The sequence below is a fragment of the Macaca fascicularis genome, chromosome 4 (genome assembly GCF_037993035.2).
Source record: "Macaca fascicularis isolate 582-1 chromosome 4, T2T-MFA8v1.1".
In the NCBI taxonomy this organism is placed as follows: Eukaryota; Metazoa; Chordata; class Mammalia; order Primates; family Cercopithecidae; genus Macaca; species Macaca fascicularis.
Window position 1 is genome coordinate 127623561 of NC_088378.1, and position 27225 is coordinate 127650785.

General features: G+C 53.1%; 1 long non-coding RNA gene across 1 annotated transcript in view; it reads right to left on the reverse strand.

Moving 5' to 3' along the window:
• LOC102139991 (uncharacterized) overlaps positions 1-22400 on the reverse strand; it is a 111013-nt gene extending 88613 nt beyond the window's left edge. Inside the window, exon 1 of the long non-coding RNA XR_012434472.1 lies at positions 22305-22400. This is a non-coding gene — a long non-coding RNA (uncharacterized lncRNA). The remainder of the gene's footprint in view (positions 1-22304) is intronic.
• Positions 22401-27225: the final 4825 nt, after the last annotated feature.

The window sequence follows — 27225 nt, forward strand, 5'->3', positions numbered from 1 at the left end:
ATTGCTGAAAATGACTACAATAAGCTTCTTCTTGAGCGGTCTTCCCTACCAGGCTCTCTAGAGGAAGGGGATCCCCTTCCCAGGCACCCCACTCCCAGAAAGGAGAAGGATAAATGCTCTTCAGACTCCCTGTCCCCACAACCCCCTCCTTGACAGCCCCAACTCACCCTCTCTAGGGAGAGGATGCTCAGGCTCGGGCTGCTGGTATTTTTAGCCAGACCTCTTGCAATCCAGTGTTCTTGGGTAAAAATAGCTGGGGTGGAGGGCACAGCACTAACTTTGCTGCTTTCTGCCCCCGCCCCCTGGACCCAGGCGCCTCCTGGTCTTGGAGCCACAGCTTTCCGCTATTTGACTCTGGCTCTATCCCATCTCAAAGGCCTCGGTGGCCAGGAAGGAATGTTCTGGTCTGGTACATCTTGGAGCCTTGGAGCTCATGGGGAAAAGCGTTCCATTTTATAGATAAGGAAACTGAGACTCTGGCAGAAGAAACACATTAAGAAGTAGGTGGCCAAAGTAGGCTCCTCCTCACCCACACTCGTCCTTCCAGCCCCACTCTGTCCTGGCCTGACCCCTCTCCTTCCTGTCACTCACAGGAGGGAAGAAGATCCAGGCGGTAGCTTTAGGACATCAGCAGGGGGCAGGATGGGGAGCACTGGGCTGGAGATGTGCTTTCAACTCTTGGCCCTATCGTTTGTCAGCTGTGGGGTTTGGGGCAGGTCACTTTCCACCCTGAGCTGCAATTTCTACTTCTGTAAAGTGAAGGAGCTGGACAAGACCAGCTCCGATGACTTTTTGAATCAATGAGCTATATCCTCCATCCCAGGCTGGAGGCCAGGCTTGCCAGCTTTTCTCACCTTTACCATATCAGTCCCACCATCCTCCCGGGAACCTGCCAGAAGCTGTGAATTCTGCTACCCAAGTACGTGATCCACCTCAAAGATTATCTGTGGCTGACACTGCCTCTCAGGCAGGCTTCCCTCAGTTCCAGCCATGCATTTGAGCCCCCTCCATCTGTTGGGGTACAACCTTAAGGCATGCACATTAGGGAGGTAACTCTGCAGGCAAAAATAAATCCTATAAGTGTAGTTTAAGGCAAAATACGTAAGACTTGAAGCCCATTGCCTGCTAGAAGCCTGGTGCTCCCTGACACTCCTACAGAGCATAAAGAGTTGTCCTGACAAGAAAGAACCTGAATGTACTCACTACTCCAGAGACTATCCCAATTTTATGTGCCTTCCCTGTGGCCCAATTCTGTTCCCCTCCTGGACGTAGTGTATACACCTGCCCATAGCATATATGGATGTCATGTATGGCCTTGGACCAGTTATTTCAGTTCACAGGCCTCATCTCCTGACTCAGTTGGAAGCCCCTGTCTCCTCCCCAGCTCACGACCCATATAGGAGGGCAAAAAGTTAATCTCAGGTGAGAAATCACAATTCCTGGAACCTAGGGAGAAGCTGAGCCTATGAGACTGGATTGGCAAACAAGCCACTTCCCCCTGGGCCCAGCATTCTGGTTCTTCTGGGACATGTATGTGAATGTGTGTGTCTGGAGCCCACGTGTGCCACAGAAGAGTCCCACGACTCCTCTGTGTCCTCCGTGTGGGGGCCCAAACCCTCGGAGGTCTGTGATGATAGTAAGGACAGCCCCTGACCTCTTTCCCGTATTTCAAATATTTACCTGGAAACCCTACCTTTTCTTTCGTTCAGTCGCAGCCTCTAACTCAAATGTCAAACATCTGGCCTTAGCTGGCATTTTCTCAGTGCAATAACACTGGAAACACTGATTATCTCAGGAACAGTCATCCCTCATTAATAAAATGGAGAAATAGATCAGTGCTTAATAAACGTGGTGTATTTGATAGACAAAACACAGAACTCAGGCAGGGACACTAATCCTGGAAGTCTTGGGGCTGAGTTGGGTGGAAGCTCCAGATCAAGGACTCTGGAGGATTCTGACTCAGAACTCAGAGTCTTGGAAGCTGAGTTGCCTGAACAGAGGTCTGCACCTTGCTGTCAGTCTTGAGACCACATGAGACACTTTGTTGTCTAAAACAAAGGTGAAGCTGGGCCTGGGTGGCCTATGGGGAGCTCCCATGGAACCAGCCTGTTGTCCTTGCCTTTTGCTGCTCCCCATTTCTGGAAGCCAAAGGCAGAGCCATGCACTCAGCCGGGTATGAAAATCAGGGAGAGAAATAGATAGCAATGTCCTCTTCCAGCCCCTCTCTCTGCCTCACGTCACTTGTGAGCAGGACCAATGGCCTGTCCCCTGGGCAGGGCCATGAAGGTACATCTGGAATTCCTATAGCATGAGCTCTAACTCAGCAAATTGACTGGGAGCCCCCACACCCATCCCAGCATAGCCCATCTGAACCTTCTCTGAGAGCAAGCTGTCCCCCAGATATGCGTCTACCACGTGGAGGCTGGGACGGTAGTCCAGCCACTGTGGTTTGGAAGAAAGAGTCTAGAATCTTAGGCTTTAATCTGGACCTTGTCTCTAATAACCTCTGTTGCCATTATGCTCTGCCTCAATTTCCCCATCTGTAAAATGAAAATGACAGACAGACTCCTGGGCTTCTTACCAGTCTCACTTGCTAACTGACCTTGGACAAGTTACTTGACCTCTTAGAAACTGAAGTTCCTTTGACTATAAAATGGGGATGTGAAGCTATGCCCTGCCTTCCTCACCGGGCAGGGCGTGGAACAAATGCTGTGGTGTCTGCTAAAATGGTTTGAAATCAGAGGCTCCTCATGACTACAGGAGAGTACTATTATGCTCAAGGACATCTGGTTCACCCCACCTGGGCCAGGCCCTGGGCCAGAAAACAAAGATGTGACCCTTCCCTTAGCCACCTTCTGGTCTGCTGGGGACATGGAAATGACCAGCACCCCATTCCAACAAGGCGGGAGAACTGAACCCATAGGAGCCGAAAAGATTCAGTAGTGGGAGAGAACCCTGACTACTCTAGGAGGAAGTTTCCTGGAGGGGTGAATCACCACAAGGAAATGAGGCTTTTTTTTTCTTTTCTTTTTTGAGACGGAGTTTCACAATTGTTGCCCAGGCTGGAGTGCAATGGCACTATCTCGGCTCACTGCAACCTCCGCCTCCCAGGTTCAAGTGATTCTCCTGCCTCAGCCTCCTGAGTAGCTAAAATTACAGGCTCCTGCCACCACGCCCGGCTAATTTTTTTGTATTTTTAGTAGAGACAGGGTTTCACTATGTTGGCCAGGCTGGTCTTGAACTCTGAACCTCGTGATCTGCCCGCCTCAGCCTCCCAAAGTGTTGGGATTACAGCCGTAAGCCACCACGCCTAGCCCAGAAGGCTTTTTAAAGTAAGCCCCATGGGGTCACTTAGAGAGGGCACGAGCTGCTCCTGACCCACACCAAACCCTCCAAGTCTCTCTACAGGGCTTTCTCATTAGAACACATCCTCTCATTTGATATTGAAGATAGCCCAGTTAGTCAGTTAGTCGGCAGAGGAGTCCCCCAGCCAAGAAGGTGCAGCAGTGGGTTCCAGACATGGGCTTTTCCCTGAAATACAGGCTTAAGAGGCCAGGCACAGCCCCTCTCAGCACCCCCTCCGCCATGCCTGCTACCCTCCCCGTTTCCATCCTCACCCCTCCCCTGCTCCTCTACCTGAAGGAAACACAAATGCAGATGGCTCTTTTGATGTCTCTGGGGATCAAAGGTTTGGCTTTGGAAGAAAGATGTGCTGCTTGAAAGCCACCCAGAGCCTGGCCTGCACAAAAGCCCTTTCCTGTGAGCCCCTCCCGCCCGGCCCTGGGCACCCGGGTGCACCTGACCAGCCTCCTACTACCGCCCCCCAACTCCCCCCACGATGTGCACACAGCACACAGCAGGGCCCGTGCTCACGCTCACCTGAAGCACGTTCTTCCTCGCTTTTGTTGGATAATTTGTCTGTGAAACATGTCTCCGCTGGGTCAGGCACTGCTATGTCTCAGAATAATGAGAGACGGAGAAAGACGAAGAAAGAGAGAAAATGACAGAGGCAGCGCATGAGATGGAGAAACGCTCGAAGAAAGAGAAACAGGTGGACAGAGGGAGAGAGGATGAACAGACAGGGGACACTCACAGGCGCACAGAGGAGACGCAGGAGAAAAACCCAGCCATGAGAGGAGCAGAGAGAAGCAGAGAAGGGAACAGGCAAAGACAAGACGGTGAAGAGGAGATGGATGAGGCATCAAAGGGATGGAGTTCTTAAAAGACAGGCCAGAAATGAAGAGGGAAGAATGAGATAGAAAAAGAGGGAACAGATGTAGAGACTAGAAAGGAAGGCTTCCTGAGCTGGGTGCACACAGGGAAGCCGGGCCTCTTGTCGGGGGTGGGCAGGGGGCAGTTCCCGCCATGGCTCTGGGTACCCCTACCCTGCCACTGACAGAGTCCCGGGGGTGGGACCCAGACTCCTCATAGCCCACTCTCTCATTGCTAGCTCCCCCCACCACCTTGAGGTTCTTTCCTCCCGCTCTGAGGCCCCACGCCTCCCAACCCAGATTACACTGCCAGGCGACCTCCAGACAAGGTGGCTGGACGGGGAGCGCCTGGAGTTAGCAGACCTGGAGGAGGGAAGGATCCATGGCAGCTTGGTCAGGAACCCCTGTGTCCCTCTCCACCGAGGAGTGAAGTCTGTGCCCTTCCACTCGCTTAGCCCTGAAAACCTTCTGGGCTGGAAACCAGGGGGTTGAGGGCAGGGCAGGAAGACCGGTTCCTTCCATGCAAGCTCTCTAAGGCACCTTACTGCTACTGTGTCCTGAGACGTCACAACCAATTTCTTCCACCGACCCCCACCTACCTCTTGCCTGGCCCTTCACTGTCTCTAGGGTGGAAAGACCTAGACTTCCTGAAGCCAGGGCCCCTGTGTCCTCTGTTCCCACCCTCTCGCCGACTGGCTAGGTGGCCTTTAGCCCATCACTTCTTCCCTCTGAGCCTCGTTTTCCTTATCTGTGAAATGGGAAATAAGCACAGTGCCTGCCCCAGAGGCTGGTGTGAGGATTCGATAAGATTAAGGTGACCATGTGCCTAACACAGCACCTAGTATGGGCAAAGGAGCAGCTGAGGACGTCCCCATCCCAGCCATGGCCATAGCCATAGCAGTGGTAATGCCAGTGGCTGGCATGGGATGAGAATTCTGGCCCTGCCCAACTCACAGGGACAGTATGAGGCTTATAAAAGCTAAAGGATGGTAATCCCAGCACTTTGGGAGGCTGAGGCGGGTGGATCGCCTGAGGTCAGGAGTTCAAGACCAGCCTGGCCAACATGATGAAACCCCGTCTCTACTAAAAACACAAAAATTAGCTGGGCATGGTGGTGGGCACCTGTAATCCCAGCTACTCAGGAGGCTGAGGCAGGAGAATCGCTTGAACCCAAAGGGCAGAGGTTGCAGCGAGCCTCCCAAGATCATGCCGCTGCACCCAGCCTGGGCGACAGAGCTAGACTCCGTCTCAAAAAACAAAACAAAACAAACAAACAAACAAAAACAGCAAAGCTAAAGGATGGGGGAGGCATCTCCGCCAGCAACGCTAAGGCTCAATGCAGACTCCTCCAGTCAGGCCCAGCCTGGGCCCCAGCCATCAGGGCGGCTTCTCCACCAGGCTCAGCCCCAGCCCATGATACTCCCAGGAGCCCACAAAATATTCTGAGTTGTTTTAAAATCAGAGGGAAGAAATGATCTTCTAAGTCAAAAGAAATGTTTTCATATGTAATGTGAATATATTTACCTTTATCCCAACACAACTGTAAAATGTAATTTTTTACTTTTTTAATGGAAAAAGGGGTCCATGACGACAAAAAATGCTTATGGCACACCAAGTCCTAATGTGGTCCTGTCAGCCACTTCTGCTTGCCAGGGAGGAGCAGGACAAAATGCACTCTTGGTGGCTTTAATAGACATAGCCCTGACCAGGGTGTAAAGCCATCCTGGGATGTGGGGCAGGGCATGGCAGGAAGCAGAGACGGGGTGATGGCAGCAGAGACACAAACAACAAGAGATTTTGAGGCCCTGCCCTTAGCTAGGCCTGAGGCCAAAGGGCACATAGTGCCATACCTTACAGATCCCTAATTTGAGAGAGAAGCATATTCTCTCCTTCGGGGAGCCCCTAATCTGAGGTGGGAGATGCAGCCTGTCCTGAGGGAACCCCAGTCTGAGAGGGGAACACAGCCCCGCTTTCAGGGACTCCCAGTCTGAAAGACAGACAGACATAGCCCTGCTTCTGTGAGCCCACATCTCAAAGAAAAGACAAAATGTAAAACTAAAACATAGCAAGCAACTGGTGGTGGGAGGGTGGAAGCCATCACCGCTGTAGTGTAAGTAGCTGTATGGCCAACAAGGAGACCTAGACAGAGTTTCTTCACCGCTGGCGGTGAGAGGGAGGCATCTCAGCAGAGACGGAGCCCTCTGGCCACGGGCAGAGAGAGACGTGGGGACAAGCAGCAGGCAGGGACATGCGGCAGAAGGAGATCCTTGCTCTGCCATTAGGGCGAGGGTTTGAATGAAGAAGGGGGGATGGTGAGTCTGGGCATGGCGGGGTCTCGATGCCCATCCCTGCCCCTGGATGCCATGCCCACACCTGTGAACTCCAAAGACCATCTGTCCCTGGGGCTTCTCTGTCAGAGCAGCACAGGGACACAGGAGTCACTCCCAGTGCGGTCAGGTAACCGCACGCCTCAGGTGCCCCCCAGCCAGGCACCCTGCAGAATGAAATTACCGTATTGGAAATAGCAAAGTAAACACCAATAGGTAAAGTGCAAATTAAAGCCGTTCCTCCCAGATACCTTATTTTTAGACCTAAGCTCAGCAGCCGCGCCCTCCTGGGCAAAAGCCACAGGAGCAGAGCAGGGCACCTGCCCTGTGCCCGCCTGTGCCAAGAACACTGGGCATCTTTCTGGCAGGAGTAGGGGCAAGGACCCGCCTGCAGCCTGGCCACCCCCAGCACCTGGCCTCTCTGTAGGGCAAGGTGGGGACCCTCCATGTGACCCAGGCTTCAACTGCACAAGAGCCTTGGGGCCAGTGAAGGTTTGACTTAGTATGAGGGAAGATGTCTATAAGGAGTGGGAACAGTGGGAGGGGACCATGTAGAGCTAGAAATCGGTACAAGGGACACAGGGTCCATGCAACTGGTGTTGGGATTGAGATACTGCAACGGGGCCGGGCACGGTGGCTGATGCCTGTAATCCCAGCACTGTGGGAGGCGGAAGCGGGCAGATCTCTTGAGGTCAGGAGTTGGAGATACTACAGTGATAACAAGAGCTTACCATTGTCTGGCAACTCCTCTTCCACGTGCTCCCAGGCTTAGCTTACTTCAACTTCACAAGGGGCCCTTGAATCATCTCCATTTTACAGATAGGGACACTGGTACAGAGTAGTTTTGAAACTACACTGCTACTGAGTATCCTGTCAGGGATTTGAACCCCACAGGCTGTCCTCTTCACCATCACACTCTGTTGCCCCTCCAGAGGCTTCTCCTGGCAGTGTAGAAGTCTGACTGAGTGCCCCCGTGCCTGCCTGTCTGGCACTTTCTTGTCTCCAGTGGTTTCCCACCCACACACGGGGGAAGCCAGCCTTCACGTAGGGAAGGACCAAGCATCAGGCCGATGGACCAGGGAGAGAACCCCCTCAGGGGAGGGGGTCCACGCTCCACAGGCTCACAGCCTTCCCCAGGCCTGACCACCACCCCCCCCAGCCCAGGCTGCACAGCCCACATCTGCAGGCTGAGGCCATGGGACAGAGCGCACCTCTGATCCGCCCCGGCTGGGGCGGATCCTGACCTTGGCCTCATTGGCATGGTGCTCTAACCACGGAGCACAAGGCCACGGATGGTTAGCCACAGGTTTATTAGCAGAGGGAAGATGCCGGGCCAGGGCCAGGAAACCACACTTTGCCCAATTTGCTCATCCCACCAGACCTGGGAAGGCTGTCACCATCTTGGTGGCGAGGAGCCAGGAACAGAAGCTGTGGGCTTGGCAAGAGGGCAGATGGGAAGGAGAAATGGCCACATCTTGTAAGGAAGAAAAAAGCCTCTCCAAAGCCTCATGCTCTCAGCCAATCTGTGGCATGTCCGAGAGAAGTTTCCAGTTGGAAGCCAAGGGACACCAATGGCCTTACCCTCCACAAATATCCCCTGCCACAGGGCAAACACCACACACTAAAAATAGCCTCTGTCCTGAATGGGTTGACTGGAAGTGCTGGCCAGAGGGCAGGCAGGCCCAGGGTCTGGGTTCAGCCTGGCTCCAGCTGGACAAACACCTGTGAGGTCCTCACCTCCATTGCTGGGATGGCCAGGGGTGTCCCTTACCTATTTGGTGAGGGGGGTGGGAGAGGACTCAAGCAGCTAATGATCAGAGGGCCTGAGTTCTACCATTACCAGCTGTGCAACCTCAGAGAGGCCACTTACTCCCATTAGGGCTCAGTTTCTCCACCTGCACAGTGGGGACAGCAGTCCTGCCTGGTCAGAGAACAGGAACCGTGTAAAGAATGCCACAGTTGCCACCTTGCATCAGAGCCTGCAGGGAGAAGACTGTCCTGCAGAGTCCGTGTGTTTTCTATGGCTCAGCTTGGGGCTAAGCGCTCACCTGTATCTATTCTTTTAACCTCATGATGACCCTATGAGGGAGGTACTAGTACTAGCTCTGTCTTAAGTTGAGGAAACTGAGGCACAAAGAGGTTTGGGTACCTGCTCAAGGTCACACGTAATGAGCAACTGGAGTGGAACTCAAACCCAGGCAGTCTGGCTCCACGGTTTTAACCACACGAGACGCCACATGACAAATGTGTCATCGTAAGAGTGAAAATGGAAAGGCGTGGCCTGTGTCACCCCTGCTGCCCCCAGGAACCCAACCATCCATGAAGACACTCTGTTAGAAGCCAGAGTGCAAGATGAAGAGGCAGGCAACCCCTCCTGTCCCCCCATCTCTGCTCCTCCCTGGGGAGGCCAGGCAGAGCTGGGAAAGCCACTGCTGAACCGGCGGGATAACCAACGTGTGAAACGTGCCCGGGTCACAGCACCCACATGGGGTGGGGGTAGCGGGCTGCCAGCCATGTGGTCCCCAGCCCACACACTGTCTGGCCGCCCAGGGGGTGGGATGGGGGGCCCATAAATAGCAGGTCTCTCACCGGTGTTGGGAATAGAAACCCAATCCAAACAGTGTGGTGAGTTGGGGCTTTCCAGACTGGCCACAACCCCCAGGGGCCTGGAGGCAACTCGAGGGCCCCCTTCTCCTCCCGTGTCTCCTAAAGGATCAGGCCATCTTCAGGAGAAAGCCCAGCTGGCCCCAAGCCCCAATCCCCAAACCAATCCCCAATCCCAGAATCCTTCCTAGCTCAGGAAGGAATGCTGAGGCGGGTGACAGGAATACAACAGGTGATATTTATTGAGCACGTATTAGGTGCCTGGCACGGTTATAAGTGCTTTACATGAATCCTCCCAGTTAAATTCACCACAGTTCTATGAAATGGGCCTACAATTCTGCCCATTTTACAGAGAAGGAAATCGGGGCACAGAGGGGCAAAGTCACATGACTGAGGTCACACAGTTAGACAGTGGTAGAGGTAGGATTTGAACCCAGGCCCTGGCTGCTGAGTGTGCCTCCCTCTCCTGGGACTGGGGGACACAGGTCAGTCTCACTAGGTCCTGCCCTTGAGGTCATCTTGGTGTGGGGGAGCCCCAACATCCAAGGAAAATACAATAGCAGCTCAAAGTGCATATGCTGAAGGCCCACCAGATGGGGCTGGGGCTCTGAAAATTCTTGGGCAAGGCTGCCACGTGGAACTTGGATCTTATCACCTCACAGGAGAGTCCAGAGGAGCAAGGGGTCCCAGGAGGCCCCCTCAAGACTCACCTGCTATATGGCCAGCTCAGACCCTCCAAAGTGAGACCTCTGTTCTGGGCCCCTTCGGTTCTGCAATAAGGAGTGAAGCGAGTGGGGGCAGGAGTCCCAAGCGCTGTCAAGGAGGATGCACAGAATCCAAGGGAAATGAGACCTGCATGTCCCACCTGCTGCCACCCACTCAGGGGCCCTTCTAGGATTTGGGCCAGAGAGGAAGTTCATGGTCAACTATTGATGCCTTTTTGAGATATGACCAGGCTCAGATGATACCTCCTGCTGTGCAGACCCCACCAGACTTGTGACTTTGTGTGTTTACCTGTTCCTGGTAGCTGCCCCTCCCTCAGAGTCCTCCTCAGGACACTCATGAGCGCTGATTTGCTGGCCTGGTAAAAGCCTTCATTTCTCTTCTCCTTCCAGGATGCGCTGCCAGTGGCCAACAAAGACGTGGAGAAACCTGGACAACTGTCTAATGTCTCTGGGTTCTTGGAACGAGGAAGCCTATATATACATGAGATGGGGGCAGGTGACAGCGTGTGGTTCTGAGAGCACAAGTACAGGTGGTCCATCGCAACCCTGGGGAGACATGGGTTGGATGGGGAAAAACAGACCCCTGCCACAGCCCCCAGGCATTTCCAGAGGAGGGGCCCTGGGCAGGCACCAGGCATGGCAGGGAAGAAGGGAGGTCAGCATCTGGGGCAGGCAGGGCAGGGAGGCTTTCTCAGAACTGGGTTTGAGGAAAGAGATGCGGCCTGGCAGGTCTCCCTCAAACCAAACGCCCAACTCACGCTCCCGCCACCCCGAGGCTGGCTCTCGACTCTGTTGGCCCCAGAAATTGTCTCTCTTCTGCAAGAGGCAATTTAGGGAAGAGAGGAAATTTCTCCCTTTCCCAATCCCACATTCTCAGAAGGAGGATGAGCGAGGGGAAGGGAGGCAGAGGCCCTGCCTCAGACTCCAAGTGCCTCTGGCTTTAGTTGTCTGTTGTAAGGCCTCTCGGGCCAGGTTGGACTGGTGGTGACATGGAGAGCTGGAAATTGCATCCCTCTTCCTGTTCTCTGTGTGCCTGGCACATAGTAGATGCTCATTAAGTATGATCTGAGTGAACAAGTGTTCACAGGATCCAGTAGGCTGTTTGGGGAAACAGCCAGAATCTGCCAGGTTCCTTTGGACTTGAAACTCAGGCCAAGAGAAAAAGGAAGTTGCTTCCCCCAGGCTTCAAAGTCAAGAAGAGGGAAGTGAGAGTGAGCCAGCCAAGGATGAAGCCCCCCAAAGAAAGAGGCTGCACAGAGAGCCCGAGGCGGCCTTCTCATGGCCTGGCTGAGCTGAACTGGGGCACATGAGGGAGGTGCCTGGGGCCAAACTCTCCTGAAGGTGGCTGTGCTTCTCAGTTCCCTCAGGCTGTGAGAAAAAGCAAGTGTGCACAGAGCCGCAGATCCCAGGGCTCTGCAGGGCCTTGCCAGTCACCCTCCCCCAGCCCCAGGATGCCTGCTGATTGGCGCTTTGGAGCTCAAGTCTTGGCACTGCTCAATCATTCAGCGCATATTTATTGAGCAACCTGTCACACTGATCTGGGACCTGATCTAGCAATGCACAAGAGGCAAAGTAGCTGCCCTGGTGGGACTTACATTTTAATGAAGTAATATAAGCACGTGTGCACGTGCACGTGCGCGCGCACACACACACACACACACACAAATGCTACACAGAGTGAAGAGAACAGAGAGTGAAGAACCAGCTGAGTGGCTCAGGAGGTGACACTGGGCCAGAGACCTGAAGCAAGTAAGGCCAGAGTCACCCAGGCATCTGGGGAAGAGCCTTCCAGGCAGACAGCAGCCAACGCAAGGGCCTGGAGGCAGGAGCAAGTGTGGGATTTTTTTTTATATATATATACTTTAAGTTCTAGGGTGCATGTGCACAACGTACAGGTTTGTTACATATGTATACATGTGCCATGTTGATGTGCTGCACCCATTAACTTGTCATATACATTAGGTATTTCTCCTAATGCTATCCCTCCCCCCTCCCCGCAGCCCACGACAGGCCCCTGTGTATGATGTTCCCCTTCCTGTGTCCAAGTGTTCTTATTGTTCAATTCCCACCTATGAGAACATGGGGCGTTTGGTTTTCTGTCCTTGTGATAGTTTGCTCAGAATGATGGTTTCCAGCTTCATCCATGTCCCTACAAAGGACGTGAACTCATCCTCTTTTTTTTTTTTTTTTTGAGATGGAGTCTTGCTCTGTTGCCCAGGCTGGAGTGCAGTGGCGCGATCTTGGCTCACTGCAAGCTCTGCCTCCCAGGTTCATGCCATTCTCCTGCCTCAGCCTCCTGAGTAGCTGGGACTACGGGTGACCGCCATTACGCCTGGCTAATTTTTTTGTATTTTTAGTACGGACGGAGTTTCACTGTGTTAGCCAGGATGGTCTCGATCTCCTGACCTCATGATCTGCCCATTTCGGCCTCCCAAAGTGCTGGGATTACAGGCATGAGCCACCACGCCCAGCCAACTCATCCTTTTTTATGGCTATATAGTATTTCATGGTGTATATGTGCCACATTTTCTTAATCCAGTCTATCATGGATAGACATTTGAATTGGTTCCACATCTTTGCTATTGTGAATAGTGCCGCAATAAACATATGTGTGCATGTGTCTATAGTAGCATGATTTATAATCCTTTGGGTATATACCCAGTAATGGGATGGCTGGGTCAAATGGTATTTCTAGTTCTAGATCCTTGAGGAATTGCCACACTGTCTTCCACAATGGTTGAACTAGTTTACACTCTCACCAACACTGTAAAAGTGTTCCTGTTTCTCCACACCACAATGAGATACCATCTCACGCCAGTTAGAGTGGCGATCACTAAAAAGTCAGGAAACAATAGGTGCTGGAGAGGATGTGGAGAAAGAGTGCGGGATGTTTTACAGACAGCAGAGAGGCAGCCTTGGAGCCGGAGTGGGGCTAAGTGAGGAGAGGGTGGCAAAAGACAAGATCAGGGCTTGGGAAACCAGATTGGGCAAAGGTGTGGGGGCCTGTGAGAGGCCTTGGGCTTTTACCCGGAGTATAAAAGGCATCTGGGGAAGGTGGCTGTGCTTCTCAGTTCCCTCAGCAGCCACTACAGAGCTTGGAAGGAGGGCAGACCATGTCCCACCAGGCTCATTCTACTGTGCTAGGAGTAGACTGAGGAGGCAAAGATGGAGCAGGAAAACCAGACGGGAACTGTGGGACTTAGGGCCTGAAACTTGGGCTCTCTGAGCTTGAGTCCTCACATGTGAAAAGAAGACCCCTAAGTAGCGGCCTCACAGACTTGTTGAGAGTGTTCAATAAGATGGTTCCTATTAAGAGGCCACATGGAGATGACTCAATGCATGGTAGGGGATAACATGTTATTTTTGTTATCCTTAGCATAGGGTCCCCTCCAGAATCACCTCCAATGGGTGACCTTTCTGCCCCTGCTTGAATTCCCTGGGTCATGGGAAGCTCTCCAGGGAGGTCTATGCTTTTTGCCGAAGCCAATTGTGTGGGGCCTGCAATTTTCTCCAATATTTTCTCTTATGCCCAGGCAGGAAGTCCTCAAGGGGAACACTAAGGGGCCATAACTAGGGTTTGCTACTTACTCAGGCAGCTGCCGCCAGGCCGTGGGTCTCTACTTATGGCCCTGGTCAGAGGCTGACACTGGATGATGGTGACCCAGGGCTCACCTAGAGCAGTACTTCCTCTGCACAGCAGGGTGGATGGCAGAGCCACTCAGGGGGGCAGGGAAGAGATGGCAGGTGTGGGGTATCTAGAAGGGGTGGGCTGGGGGGTATGTGGGTGTCACATTGTCACAGCTTCTCTTTCCTGATGCTAGCGTCCTTGGGAAGATCCAGGGAAGTCTGTGCTGGCTGGAACTGCCACTTATTTACCTCTGTGCTTCAGACAGCCTGAGAAAACTGGCTCTTCTCACTGGTCCCTTAAATCATAGATGGAGTCACTGTCTGTCTTAGTCAGTTTGTGCTGCTATAACGGATTCCAGAGACTGGGTAATCTATAAAGAAGAATGATTTATTAGCTCATGGTTCTGGAGGCTGGGAAGTCCAAGAGTATGGCACTGGCATCTGGTGAGGGCCTTCTTACTGCATCATCCCATGGCAAAAGGAAGAAAGGCAAGACAGGGCAAAAGCAAGAGAAAGCAAGAGGGAGCTGAACTTGCTTTTATAACAAGCCCACTCCCACAATAAGGGACTCACTCCCACAGTAACAACATTAACCCTTTCATGAGGTGGAGCCCTCATGACCTAAGCACCTCCCATTAGCCCCCACCTCCCAGCACTGTTGCATTAGGGATTAAGTTTCCCACACATGAACTTTGGGGGGACACGTTCAAGCCATAGTACTGTCCTGTGCAAATATACAAGGCTTTGTGCCTGACTGGGCCTTCCAGACCCCCAGAGTGATCCTGGCCGTGGATCAGGAGAAGCCTGTGGCTAGAGGAGGAAAACCTATGACTACCAAGCACCTGCCATGTACCAGGCATGGGGCAGGGGCTTTGCTCATTCATTCCTCTCAGTAGCTTTCTATGGGGGATACTGTTGGTGCTGCCCCCAGATCTCTCTATCATCCTGGGTACCCTCTCTCACCTTCTGTGGCTTCTCCTTCTGTTCATTCTTCCTTGAGTAATTGCCCCCAGGCTATAGGAGCTGCTTTGCCTGCAGATCTGGAAGTACTTGGAAGTTATATCCTCCAAAGTGACCCTTAGCCAATGACTGGAATGCAGGAGAGCGAGGTCTCAGCTCCCTTGCTTGGGATGGAGACATCCCTGAGATATAACTAATACTCTGGAGTCCTCCCACAGAACCAGGCTGGAGCTATCAACTTCACTTGAAATCAGATCCTTTTTGTCCTTTTCCTTTCCCATCTTGCTTCCCCCAATCCCTCTCCAGTTTCCCTGGGAAACTCATAAATCACTTAGCTATGAGTCCTCATCTCAGGGTCTGCCTCTGGAGAACTCAACATAAGGCACCTTCTGAGGTGATAGTACTAGGAGCAGTGGTAGCAGTAGTAATAATAATAATAGTGAGTATTTATTGGGTACCTACTATGTGCAAAATAATGTCAAGTGTTTTACAGTGTTAACTTACTTAATCCTCACAACAACCCAATGAAGTAGTTACTCCCTTTATCCCCACTTCATGGATGAAGAAACTGAGGTACAGGGAGGATGAGTCAGTTGCCATAGAGATACTATTGTTATCCTCATACAGATAAGAGGCAGAGTCAGGATTCTCACCTGGTATCCCCTCTGAAAAGGCAAGAGTAACACACATACACATACACACGTATACACGCATACATGTATACATACATGTGTATACACACATGTGTACACACACATACACATTCTGATGATGTGGCTTGCAGGGTTCGTGGGCTAAGCCACAGAAGACACTGTGCCTGGCATCAGGTAGGCATTTGGAGAGTGTCCCATGAAATGGCCTGGCTGCAGACTCAAGGCAGGCCACCTCACCAACCCATGGTTTGTTTGTCCTTATGGGTTCATCAAGTTAAGGTCAATCTCAGGGATGTTTCTTGTCCAGTCTCAACTATCTCACTCTCTCAAATTCAAGGGTACTGGGCACAGGGTGGCCCAGTAGGGCGGCCCTTGGGTTTCTAGGTCCTTGGCCATTACTTGGCACATCCCGCACTCATAAAAAGTCTGCTGAATAAATACATGAATTAGTTCAGGCCTAAAGGTGGGGCTACAAACTAATCTGGCTCCACCAAACCAGATTTTTTGGTGGAGAAAGCCAAATATGCACATCCATATGAATATCACATTGAATCAACAAAAAATACCATTCCCAGTAACTTTTGAACAAACAAAACCATAATCAAACCCAGAACCATGATTGAGCACTAGGCTCCCACCCAGGCCACTCACTTTGCCAGATGCCACAGGGACCTCCAGACATACAGGATAGAAACCCTGACCTCTAGCAATGTAGTCTACCTGCGCCAGGGTCTGGAGGAGGACAGAGGAGCATCCTGGCCATTGGGACCCCAGGAGAAGGAGTATCCAATGAAGGCAGGCTACATTTTAAGTTCTCAACTGAACAGCCAAGTGCCCTGTGTGAGCCAGCTCTGCTCCACTCCTGACCCCCTTCTGCCTCTCCCTGGCCGCTGCCCCAGCTCAGCTGGTCACTCTGGGCCACAGAGGCTCCCAAGGAGATCTTCTGTCACTTCAGACACCCTCGTCCTGAGGCCTTTCAATGCCAGAATCAGGAAGGAGGCAGGCCCAGCCAAGCCCACCCGGCAGAGCCAGTGGCAGCGCGTCAGGATCCCCGCAGCTGCCTCCTGTCGTCTCCCAAAGGGCCTTCCCCTGTGCATGCTGGCCGCCCTCCTTGTCTGGTGGAGGATGTCAATGTCCCCTTTGTCACAAGCCCCTTTCAGAAGGGAAGCTATTCAGCCAGAGCAGCAAACTTTGGGACGATTCATTACCAGACCAGGCAGCAGCCGGCTGGCTGACTCCCTCCCCTCCCTTGCCCCATCCTCCCCTGGGGCTGGGGTGTGTGTAGGGGTGGCAAGTGAGGAGCCAGCCTGGGTGGGAGCCAGGAGCTGCATCCCAAAAGGAGCCAAGGAGTTCCACTCCTCCTCTCAGAGCTTCCTACAGGGATGAGAAACAAGCAGGGCAGGACTGACGGGGCTTCACAGCTTCTAGTGGTGTTCCTGCCACGCAATGTCCCCTGGGAAGTGTGCCAGCCAAGGCTATGGGCAGAGATGCTGGGTGAGGCCTGCTGTGCGGAGATGGGCAGATCATTTCCTCAGAGCTGCAGATGCCTGGAAGGGTCTTGCTCCCCATCACTCTGATCCTGGCTGCCAGAGCAGCTGGTGGAGACCAGCAGCCCTGGGCCCAGCACAGTGCCAGGCACACAATGGACCATCTACAGATGCCGCTGAAAAACAGGCCAGATGGCCTCTCCCCACTTAGGACACCAGCCCCCAGGAGAGTAACTGGGGCCAGGGCCTCCAGGACTGGAGGAATCTGTGCTCCCACTCCCAGCCTGAAGCAGCCCCTTGCACCCTTCCTAGCATGGCCCTCACTGAGCCCCTGCACCCCACTGGCCCCAGCCTGTACTTCTCTCTCTCTTTCTCCTTCTCCTCACTCTTTGCTCCTCATTTCTCCCTCTTATTCCCTATTTCTTCTACCTCTTCTCCCTTCTATTCAGTCAACACACATTTTCTGTACTGTACACTGTGCTGGGCCCTGGGAGCACAGACGCAATTAGACACAGCCTCTGCCCCCAGGCAGGTGAGTGGCAGGCAGTCACCGCAGGCCGAAGAGTCCCAGTGGAGGTATGTGCCAGGAGTCCAGAGTCCCCGTCCTGTCGGGAGGGAAGAAGGCTCCCTGGAGGAGGGGCTGTTGAGATGAGGTTTGAAAAATGTGTTGGGGGTTGCCAAATGAGAAGCGGAGGGTGGTCCGTGACATTGTCACTAGAGAGAGCAGCATGTGCAAAGGCCCAAGACAAGTCAGAGCAGGACACAAGGCAGGGTCGGGGGGAGGGAGGCTCCAGCCTGGGGTCCAGTATGGCTGAAGTGGGGTTACACTGGGGTCCTCTTCACCTCCACTCACTCTCCACCCTGCACCATGACCCACTTTTCTCTCCCTTTCCCCTGAATTGCAGCAGAATAGCCACTGGTCAGGCACTGACAAGACGGGATAGGGGTGGCTGGAGAAGGTGCCTGGCTCCACCCCCTGCAGGGGGTGCTGCAAGTTCCTCTGCCCAGCATCTTCCCGTCTCCAGCAGCATCTGGTGGGAACAGCCCAGGCCCCTACGTCTGTGGTTCTGGCAGGACTGCCAACTGCTGTGTCCCAGCTCCTGGCCATGGGGGTAGGCCTGGGATCGGAGATGGCCAATCACAGCCTCCAGTCCCCTTGGCCAGAAAGATGGCCCCAGGACGGGCTCATGATCCCAGACCTGCTGATCACAGTCCTTCTCTGGGTTTTATATATGACCACTAGGGAAGAGAGTGGCTCTGTGAACATCAGTAAAGGACAGTAACAGGGTTATAGTGAAAATAAGTGGGAAACGACACATGTGAGGTAAAGTGTTTCATTCAACACCTCCTCCCAAGAGTAAGTGCTCAATTAATGTTACCTTTTGTTTCTATTTTCTTTCCTTTCCTGACCACAAAGAAAAGTGCTGCAGAAGTGGTTACATACCCTCAGGCACACCCCGCACACCCCAGAGAGCCCAGGCTGGTCCAGGCCCCTTCTGGTCCATGGGGGACACAAAGCCTGAAAAGGGGCGGTGACTTGTTCCCTAAGTCTCCTGACTCCTGGACTGGTACTCACAGTGATAGGTGCTGCACAGTGGTAGGCGGTTTTCCACACCCTGGGACTTTTTCCGGTGCCAACTTCAATGCGGAGGACCCTTGAGCCCTCAGCCAACTGAGGCTTTGTCATGGCCAAGCTAGGACAGCTTGGCCTGAAAACCACAGTAAAGCCTCAGCTCCCAGCCACTCCACCTGCATGGACAGCGGCTGAGCAAGGACCCCCTCAGCGCCTCCACCGCTCAGCCCTCCTCCGCAGGCCTCTCCCCACCCATTTCCCCTCGCCCGGCTTCTCAGATTTCTCCTGTGTTCCTGTTCTGCCGCAGCTGGGCACAGGAGCCACCACGGGCTGCCACGGGCCACACCGGGCCTCTGGGGTCACTCTGCCCAAACCACCGCATGTTTCAGAGTAACCTCTGCTGTTCCCGTGGGAGTGGGACAACCAGGAAAAGGCCTCAAAAACCAACCTGGAAGGTTTTTCAAACAAAAGAGTGTGATTTCCTTCAGGGGAGGGAAGGAAAAAGGAAAAAAAATATATCCCCCACAGCCCTCCTTGGCTCCAACGGCCTCAGTCGCTGTCTTGGGTGCATTTAGTGGTTTGGCAACTGTGGGCGTATTTTAAAATCTGCTGTCCAGGCAGAGAGACAAAGGAGGCTGGGATGGGGCCAGGGGAGACCTCAGAGGACAGGGGTATTCATCTTGTTAAAAATAACCCACCCCGGTGCTATTTCTATTGAGCTTGGCAAACAGAGCTGTGTGATTTTCCCTTTTTTCGGCCATGCTTCGCTTGAACCATCTGATAAAAATAGTCGATAACAAGCTCAAAAAAAAAAAAACCTGGGCTATTTTTACATGTAAGCCCCACTTGGAGTGAGCCCGGAGTGGGGTGGCCAGGGAACAGGGAGGTGGCCAAGAAGTGGGGAAGCCTGGGGTAGTTGGGTGGGGGCAGGCCTGGGACAACAGAGGACCAGGGAAGGGAGGAGACCAGGAAAGGGAGGTGATGCTTTTGCCTGTGTCCACAGCTCAGGGTCAACAAACAGGAGCCAGTCTCTCCTGACCCACCATGGACCTCGCGGTTTCCCAGGCCCTGCTGGCCCCTGCCCCGACCTTCGGTGCTGTTCCCACCACCCTCCCCAGCGCCTGCTCACCCGGAGGCTCTGCGGGAGGCTGGGCCTCATAGGAAGCAAGCACTGGGCATACTTCAGGGCTGGGTTAGCAGTGCCAGACGCTACAGACAGGGAGAAGAGTCTTCAGGGGAATACCTGGGGCCCCAGGCATGCAGGGGGGGCAGGTACTGGAAAGATGGGGGTATCGGCTGCCCCAGCCAGACAACTGGCCATCCAGGTGGCATCAGCCAGTACATGGTTTCCTGCAGCTGGATCATAACTCTGAGTGTGGTGGGCACACACTCAGCCCGTGAAGGAGCCCCGCTTCGCTGTGTGGGTGAGCAGTGGCTGTGCACACACCTGTCCAGTAGTGTACTCCCTGAGGGCAGCAGCCTTGGGGAACTCATGGCTGGTTCCCACCATGTCTGTTATTGATCCATGACAGAATCACTGCTTAGGGCAGGGAGACCCTACTGAATGAATACATAGCTGCATGGGGGGCAGAGGTGGGAGCCACAGGCAGGGGCTGCTCATACCAGGAGAGGTGCCTGGGCAGAGGGGGCGGCTGGCCCTCAGGAGTGGGGCCGGGAGACCAAAATCAGGGGCAGCCTCCATGGCCAGAAGGCACAGGCCTCCTTCCCTTTGAGCTAGAGATCAGGCCGGCACCCAGCTCACACACCAACCTCTGCTGGAGCTCTGTGAGGTCTGGCCGTGGCCTGCAGGACTAGTGGATGAAATTTTCACAACTTAGGCCCTTGGGCTCATGAGTCTGGCGATTTCTTATAGGCAGAAATTGAGCTTTCCCCATCAGACTCCCTAAGGGCAAGGTAGGTCTCCCCACAGTCACCCCCTTCCCCAGGCCCACAGGTACAGCCTGCCTGGAAGTGGAAGCCCAGCACAGACACCCTGGGGACATCTGGGACTCACGTCACTGCCCCGTCTCTGCTTGTGCCACCACGTGACCTCGCCCTGCTCAAGGCAGATTCCGCGGTAGGGAACTTAGAAGGGCATGTTCTCATTCCCCACAGAAACCTTGACAGGTTGGTAGGGCAACCCATTAACAGGAAAAAGATGGTGAAACTGACCCAGGGATGGAAGCCACAGAGCATGCCAGAGGCACCTCCCCCAGGTTGGCCACGGGCTCCCTGCAGCCTAGCCAGCCTAGAGACATGCCCAGCTCCTCTCTAACTCCTGTGGCCCTAAGCTGGTCACAGCCCTCAGGCCTCTCCTAGGCAACCAAGCAGACATAAATGCACTAAGGAGCAAGCTCCCCAAGGCCACCAAGTGGTGTCTGAAGCATTTGGAGCGCTTGCTTGTCAGAGCACTGGACAGGGAGTCAAGAGTCCTAGGCAGGCTTTGCAGCAACTCATTGTGCGACCGACTGGTGGAAAGTCATTTTCTCTCTCTCTCTCTCTGGCCTCACTTTCCCTAACAAATGCTCTTTGTGGGAGAAACGTTTTTAACCCCAGGCCCTGGCTCACAACAGGCCTCAGTATTTCAACTAAATAGATGGAAGAGTGAGACAATGCAGGGATGCAGCAGGGCTGGACCAAGCCCCTTCTGGGCCTATCACTTAAAGCTTCTAGGTTGATGTCCCCCAGGGAAGGCACATGTTCCCAGTCGCCCCAGAACCATCCCTTGTCTCTAGAATAGCCATGGCCTGTCCACAACCAGGAGGGCCAGTTCTGCAGGCACTGCAGCCACCAGCACCTGCCTGAGACTAGGGTTTCTTTCTCAGCGCTCCACCCTCTCTGAGGCTTGTTTCCTGTCATTACCTCTGCCAGTCATTCCTGAGGGTCACATGCTTGCCAGGGAGCACAGTGGGCTATGGGCCTCCCTGCTGTCCCCTCCTTCTTCATTGTTCCTGGGCACTGTTGACTTTACAGGAGCAGCTGGAAACCCATGATGAGGGGGGCTGGTGCTGGGCCCAGGACTGGTGGGGCCGGTTTCTCAGATGAAACTTCAATGCAGGTAAAAGGCAAACAAATAAACAGAAGGCCAAAGGGCACCTCTCCCCAGGGGCATGGGCATGGAATGTGGGCAGTGGGGACAGCGCCCAACTGAGCCCCAAGACATCAGGGGGCTTAAACACATTTTAAACCTCTAGTCCCCCTGAACCAGCTTAGATCTCCTCAGTTTTTGTGGGTTCAGTTTATTCCACTTTGAATATGTGGTCCCAGTACAATAGGTTCCTGTGGGTCAGAAATTACTGAGAGCTGTCATTGAGTGAGCATCAAGTGTGCCAGGCACTGTGCTTATGACTCAGGTAAGCATGGTAAAAATACCACCAGGTAAGGATTATTACCAACCTTGTTTTCCAGATGAAAAAACGGAGGCTCAGAGAAGTTAAGTAACTCGCCCAAGGCACACAGCTAGAGAGTGGCAGGGTGGGAGCTGAAGACTTTCCATCCAGTCCTTCTCTCATGACCCCTGCTACAACCCTATCCAAACCTCCACCATCTCTCACCTGGGCTGCTACAGGGTGTCCTTGCTGGCCTCCTGTGTTCACCCTCGCCTTGTTCCCTACAGTGAATTCACACAGCAACCAGAGAGAGCCTGTTAAAGTGTAGGTCAGGCCGGGCGCGGTGGCTCACGCTTGTAATCCCAGCACTTTGGGAGGCCGAGATGGGCGGATCATGAGGTCAGGAGATCGAGACCATCCTGGCTAACACGGTGAAACCCCGTCTCTACTAAAAATACAAAAAAACTAGCCAGGCGTAGTGGCGGGCGCCTGTAGTCCAGGTACTCGGGAGGCTGAGGCAGGAGAATGGCGTGAACCCGGGAGGCGGAGCTTGCAGTGAGCCGAGATTGCGCCACTGCACTCCAGCCTGAGCGACTGAGCAAGACTCTGTCGCTAAAAAGAAGAAGAAAAAAAAAAGTGTAGGTCAGATCAGGACCTTTCCTCCGCTCACTTTATTCGTGGATGTACTATGACCACACAATACGCTCCCCTGTTACCTCCCTGACCTCAGCTCCTCCACTGGCCCCTTCATTCTGCTCCAAGCATACTGGTTTCGCTCCTTGTTCCTTCAACACAAGCATAGACCTACCTGCCTCAGAGGCTTTGTGTTTACTGCTCCTGCCGCCTGAAAACTCTTCCCCATACATCCACTCTGTCGGCTCTATCAGGGCTCTGCTCAAATGTCACCTTTTCAGAAAGGCCTTCCCTGCCCTTCCTGGGTAAAGCAGCCTGCTATCTCCTGTCTACGCTCCACCCCCTTCCCCTGCTTTATATTTCTTCAGAGCAAATATGGCCACTGACTAGTGTATTTGAATGTTACCTGATCTACCAGAATGCAATCTCCACGAAGGTAAGGTTTTACATCTGTTTTATTCATTGCTATAACCCCAGACCCTAAAGTGGTGCCTGGTACATAGTAGGCACTCAGTTATTAGTTGTTGATCAAATGAATTAAAGAATGAACGACACTAGAGTTGCAGCTCTTATGCACTCTGCTCTTTCCAGCCTCTGTGCTCTCTGTCCCCAAATTTTCCTCGTGGATGCAGACAAATCTGCCTCCTTCTGCAGATTAGGGACCCCTCAGGGTGAGGGCTGACTTTAGCTCCTGTTTATTCCACTACCCACCCTGTCCCTACCCAGAATCTCTTTCCCTAGCAGCTCCAAGCATTGCCCTAAGCACATAGAGGGCGATCGAGAAAAGTCTATGGAAGCAGAAGGCTTTCCATTCCTGACTTATTTCCCCACTGTGAGTCTGCCAGCCACTGAGGAGGTGAATTGATCCTAGAACTGCTGGGTGATCATCTAGTGATGACTGGATAAGCCCCAACTCTGTGCCAGGCACTGCACTGGGCACTGGCAGACCCTGGTAGGCAATGAGTGCTTGATAAAGTTGTGCGCCTTATCCAAGTGAATGAGGTCCACTGACCCAAGATGGACTGTTAGATACCTAGACCCCTGGCTGGCCCTCCACTGGGTGGTCCACCCTGCCAGCTCTCCCACATGGCAGCACAGGCCTCTACTTCCATTCTCTGCCCTGGCCTGCCATGGCACGCTGAGTCTGCTCCCTCCCCAGCTCCTCTCGGCGGGTGGGGCTGTTCTCTGCTAAGATTCTATCCCAGCCTGGGTCCTGAGAGAAGCACATGGACCCTCCGAACCTTCGTTTCCTGCTCTGTAAAATGGGAGCCCAGGATAAGTCTTGTTTCCCTTTAAACAAACTTAGATTTCTACAAAGACGCCCTCAGAGAACTCTCTCTCCCCACTTTACAAAGGGATTTGCCACAGATCTTTTTAAATAGCCAGTAATCTGACCTCATGACTTAGAATATAGGATGCAATTTACAAAATAAATTTCTGATAGAGAGCCGGTTCCCAGATCTGGGTATTTGCCGCACCGCTCCTGCTCTCCTGGGCAAGTCTCTGCGAAACTGTGGGGAGAGGACTGGTATTCTAACACAAGAGCATTGGCAGGTTCTTTATGATAAATTAAAGTAACCTGGTCCCTCTCAGGTCACCTGCCTGTGCCCTGGAGGCAGATATGAGACCCTGGTACAGGAGTGACCCTTAGTAATGCCATGAGAGGCACATAGGGCAACTGGCTCAAGGGCTTTTATAGACCTCACTCCAATGCCAGGACCATGGAACTGACATGCTCATTTATAAATGGACAAAACTGAAACCTGGAGAGGCTGGTTTACAAATGGCAGAACCGAAACCCAAACCTAGCTCTCCTGGCTCCTGGCTGATGCTCCCACCACTCCTTAAAGTTGGTCCTCTGGAGACGTCCTTCGGCCTTGCCTCTATACTTTAAGTTGGACTCGTATTTTCAGGAGAGGCTGTAGATTTTCTCTAGGACTTCCATTTTTTTCTCCTAGATCCTGTGTTCCAACAGAAGCGATCTACAAGAAAATGAGTAGGAGTCAGAAGTTCAGATTTTAGTGAGAAAAACAGAGCCACTCTGGAAAAGCAATATAGTAGGGTAATGGTTCAGACCAAGGACTCTGGGAGCCAGGCCACATGAGTTTAGATCCCAGCTCTCCTACCTGTCAGCTCTGTGACAGTTTCAGTTCTCTGTGCCTCTGTTTTCTCTTCTGTAAAATGGAGTAATGCTAGCACCAGTCTCCTAGGATTATGAGATAACCTTTGAGTTGACAAATGCAAGATGTCTAGATCAGTACAGGGCAGAGAGAGAGTGCTAGACAAGCACTGACATTATTGATAAGTAGAACTGCCAGCACCATGTCTGGACCCTGGTGATATGGACACAGAACTTTTATAATTTAAAAAAGAGAGAAATGATTGCAAATTCCTACTCATCCTTCAGAACCCATTCAAATCTAACCCTCTCCTTGCTGGTAGTGTTTATTCTCTTTCTTTAGGGCTCTCATAGGAGTTTGCATCCCTCAAGTATGCAATGCAGGGAAGGAAAAGTGAATTCACATTTATAAACACCTATATATACCAGGCACTGCTAGATAAACTTTCTAGAGTTTATCTCATTCATTCTCCACAATAACACTGGGAGGTGATATCATTATCACCTTTTTAAAGGTAAAGAAACTGGAGTTCAGAGAGGTAAGAGACTTAGAAAGAGACTAAGCCAGAAACTAAACCCACTTAGCATTTCTCATCCCATGTTTAGTTCCTGGTTTCATGTTTGCCTCCCCCGCTAGGCTGACAGCATCCCAGAATTTTTACCGGGGTTGGTAACAGGCAAGTTTCTGGGAAAGGGGGTGTATCTTGTTCATTACTCATCAAGATTTTTGCTCCAAAAAGATTAAGAACTCCCATCTCCCACTTCTTTAGATTCCCAGATTCCAGCAGAAGGTCAAGTATCTATCAGGTACTCAGATGAGTGGAAGAAGGAAGGAAGGAAGGAAGGAAGGAAGGAAGGAAGGAAGGAAGGAAGGAAGGAAGGAAGGAAGGAAGGAAGGGAGTGGGGAGGCGGGCAGGCAGGCAGGCACAAGGTGAGCACCAAGGGAAGGAGGGAGGGAAGGATTGAATCAACAAGTGAATCTGAGGGAAATGGGAACCTCATCTTGATTCTTTCTATTATTCTGAGAGAAAACCAACAGCTGGGGAAGTCGACCCTGCAGGGGGACTTCGTGGAGGGTAAGAGTGAGCCCTGAGTTTTATTTGCCCTCCTCCACTGGGGAGCAAGCCCTGTTCACGCTGCTCGCCCACTAATACAGCCTCATCCTCTGGGGCCCACTCCTCCATGCCTGGCTCCTCTCAGAGGAGGCCCCTCTCTGCATCACTGGAGCAGGGCTAAGCACCCCCTCTTCCATGGCTGCCTTGCCCTTCAGGCCTGGGAGGGCTGGGGGAGGGGCTGGAGAGGAGGTCAAGAGGATCTGTTGGAGCCTTTCTGGCCTCGGACATCCTCTGAGGGCCAGTGGGCGCCAGACACACAGTAGGAGCTTTGCAGATGACTGAAGAATGACAGGAGCTCAGCCCAGTGTTCAGCCCCAGCGGGGCCTGAGAGACCCCAAGCAAGCGACCACAGGAGGAGCTCCTTCCCTGTACCCCACCGCAGGGAGCCAGCTGGGGAACACAAACCTGGTTTTCCGGTTTTCCCCAGAGCCAGCTGCTCTGTACCTGAGAAGTCAGTGCGTCCCAGATCCCAGTCAGCATGGGCTTTTCTCCTAGGCCCTGAGCCTACATCCAGAAACATTCTTCTGAGGTTTATCTGCCCCCACAACCCACTCAGTACTGGAAGCTCTGACTTCCTCATCAAGGATCCCAAGGGGAAAATGACCAGTGGGGTAGGGGGCAGAGGCCAGAGCCTTGATCACTCTGCCTGCTGCTGGCATCCTGTGGGGGCCTAGCTGGCTAGGGTCACCTCCCTCTTCCCCACACAGAGCTGGCAGGACAGCCGGTTTATCCTTCTTCAGCCACAGCCTGCAGAAAGCACGTTCCCCTCGGAGCCCCGGGCCACTAGCCAGTCCACTGGGGACATCCCTCAGAGAAGGGAGGGGAGGGAGAGACAGGGCGGACACCCAGGCTGGCACACTGTGGCCAGCCACCCGGCTCCACTGACTGGCGGTTTTTGTGTCTGGCTCCCTGAGGCCCAGATGGTCTCAACACGTCCCTGGGGGGTAAGCAAACTCCTGCCCAAACTTGAACTCACAGCTCCAACCCCCAGAGGCTCTGAGCCAAGGCCCCAAAGGAGGGAGGTAAGAGAGAAGAGGCTTCTGGAGCCTACGCAGAGCTCCTGGGTGTGGCTCACAGGCTCTGTGGTGTGAAGCTGGAGTAGCCAGGAACGCAGAGCAGGGTAGATGGATGTGTAGAACTCCTGGAGGAGGTGGGACAGAAATGGGTCTGGACAGAAGGAGAAGAAAGGCTGAAGGAAGAGAGCAGGAAAGACTCCACATAGAGGAACGACTTTTCCTAGCCTGGAGGCTGACAAGATGACTTCCACCTCTCCTCCACTTATTTCCTGACCCTTTCATACCTCCATCTGCTTACTTGCCTCTGGGCCTTTGTTCATGCCATTTCCCCCACCAGAAGTGTTCTTCCCCACTCATCTATCCTTCAAGGTGGCCTCCCGAGTTAGCCCCCCTGTAACATATTCCCGGGCTCTTCCTAGCTAGAAGCACCATCTCCTGAACTCTCAGAGGACATGGTTTATATGCTCCACTTTTTTCGGTCGGCTTTGCCTCCCTCATACTCACTTACTCACACCAGCAATCAACACGCATGATTTAAATGGCCCCTGTATCAGGTGCTAGGGGAATCCTCAGCAGAGTGAGACATGGTTTCTGCTTCCAAGTTGATATCCAATAACCCTTCTACAGTGGCATGGTACTAGAATTCAATTCAAGAAACATTTAAATGAACACCTACTGTGTGCTGGGCACTCTCCTAGACCCTCAGAATAAGAAACCAGAACATGAGGAGCGCTAAGTGCTGGCTGGAGATGGGCCTAGGAGGCTTTGAAAGCTCAGACTCAGGGCCTGGGGACAGAAGCAATACCTCAGCTAAGAGTCCCAAGCGAGAGCAGGCCTCAGCCAAGA